This window comes from Adiantum capillus-veneris, chromosome 1 (assembly GCF_014529385.1).
Source record: "Adiantum capillus-veneris isolate H3 chromosome 1, ASM1452938v2, whole genome shotgun sequence".
Classification (NCBI taxonomy): domain Eukaryota; kingdom Viridiplantae; phylum Streptophyta; class Polypodiopsida; order Polypodiales; family Pteridaceae; genus Adiantum; species Adiantum capillus-veneris.
Window position 1 is genome coordinate 126,669,950 of NC_140931.1, and position 2,290 is coordinate 126,672,239.

The following is a 2,290-nucleotide window of genomic DNA, read 5'->3' on the forward strand; positions in this document are numbered from 1 at the left end:
ACTGTTTGTGTAGTCACCATTGCAAAGTGAGTCTTTCTCATGTGGATGGAGAGTGATAACAAATGCAAAGTTAGTGGTTTACTACACCTATTACAACCCAAAAAAGACTAATACGGGTAGCATTTGACAATATAAATAAGGAAATATATTGCTATTAGGGTAAGCTAACACCTTAATCTTTCTTTGCTAGATCAATAGGAATTGCTACACCGACAACCATGTTTGATGGGTAAGGGAAAAATTAATTAGATATATGGTCAATGCCCAAATAGAACTACCCACAACACCCAAGCCCCCAAAGGGCCAAAGAAGCCAGAGGAAGAGGCCGCGCACCACAGAGTCCAAGGAGGATCCACTCAAAAGAGAAAAAATTGAGAAGCCAAAGAAGGAAGAGGAACCAAATAAGCCCAAAGAGGTTTCAAAGAAAGCAAAGAAGCATGTTGCCGCCAGAAAGAGCCCCAGAAAAGCACAAACACATGCCAAGGAGGAGCAGAAGAAGCCCAAGGAGAGAGAGAGCCTAAGGAGGAGCAAAAGAAGCCCAAGGAGAGAGAGAGAGAGAGAGAGAGAGAGAGAGAGAGAGAGAGAGAGAGAGAGAGAGAGAGAGAGAGAGAGAGAGAGAGAGAGCCTAAAGAGGGCAGGCAGACAAAAGAAGAGCCCAAGGAAAACAGAGGAAGCTAGCACAAGAAATATTCCCAGGACTCACAAAACTCCCAAAAGTGTTTTGTGAAGCAGAATTTTGTAAATAGCAAAGCAATACTTGAAAACATTTCAAGAGGAATATTACATACTCTCTACTTGAGAGCATTTTGTAAAGAGAAAACATTACATACTCATATTTTTTGTAAAAAGACAACATTACAAATTCTCTCCTCGAGAGTGTGATGTAAATTTTACAACTTTCACTGGCTCCATTTCTCGTGTAGCTCCCAATAAACTCTTGCAGTTTTTGCTGCAATTGTGGCGGCCTTCCTTCTCTTCATTATCTTCCTTCTCTTCCAACTCTTACTCATCTTCCTTCTCTTCCTTATCATGCACTTTTCTCTTCTCCCATTAGGTGAAATTTGAACTCACAAAGGGGCCCTTTAAGGAGTTTGACTTTACCTCTCTCTACCAAAACGGGTGCATGGATAAATTTTTGCAAAGAAACTCCAAAGTTAGCGGAGGTTTGACACTTAGAATGTCCTCTTCAAGCTCTATCTACTGATATAGAGCACCCCATGAGATTCCTCATATTTTAGAAGATTCTTTTTTTGATTCACCTATGATGCTCACAGGAAAGAGTAAGAGGATCCAGAATCCTTACCCATACCTCTTGACCCATTGCTCTCACAAACCTAAACCGGGTTGCCCTATTTATACAATATTGATGACATTGACATCAAACAAGACATCTGAACAGAAAAAAATAAATAAGATATAAAACAAGACATTTGAAAAATAAAAATCTATTAAGATATAAAACAAGACATTTGATCAAGACATCTAAACCAAATGTCATTTGTCAGTGATGTGAAAATGTACAAAATATCAGTCTACTACAAAATGACAACCAACATTTGCACAAAATGCCAATTTGATACAAAATAGGCTTTAGCAGGCTTTATCTTGGAAGAGGATGTACTATTCCTTCTAGCACTTCTTCATAAAACTTTCTTCTCAATTCTCCTCGAGACCTGCAATCCATATTGAAAAATTGGAAAAGTAAAAATAGATCACACAAAAATTTCTCCATCAGAAAAGAAACTATTTCCTACATACCTTCTTTCCAGCTATCAAAAAAGAAAAATTTGAAGGTAAATCTATCTCATCATTTTGTAAGTCCTGTCTCGCTTGGTACAATTGAGCACTTGGTTCTTATCTTCAATGTTGCTAAGTGTTCATTGTGCATCCACACATCAATGTCCTGAATGGAGTTCTCATTGAAATCATCCATGTTTTGACCTAAAGATACCAATTCCCCCCCCACATGATGCCATAGACTTTAGAAAAAATGAAATAAGAAAGTTTTGGGTATGGATAATGTATTTACAAGTAATGGAGCCAGATTTCACTTTGCAAAGGACCCCATTCATTGTTTTTTGACTCCAGCTCTCATCCACAAATTCTAACACATCTTGACTGTCTAATCACTTAACCAACATCATTGTTATAGAGACTTTCACATCAAGCTTTGCAAAGAAATCCACAAAGACAATAATGGGCATAAACATTGAAAGTCTGCTTAGCTTTCTTGCAATGTTAGCCTTTAGACATTTTTGGATCTCATAAAAGATCTTGCACCTATAGCTTT

General features: G+C 37.8%; 1 pseudogene; it reads left to right on the forward strand.

Annotated features, from left to right (window-relative positions):
• Positions 1-253: 253 nt before the first annotated feature.
• LOC147465522 (uncharacterized) lies at positions 254-746 on the forward strand (annotated as a pseudogene).
• The last annotated feature ends 1,544 nt before the right edge of the window (positions 747-2,290 follow it).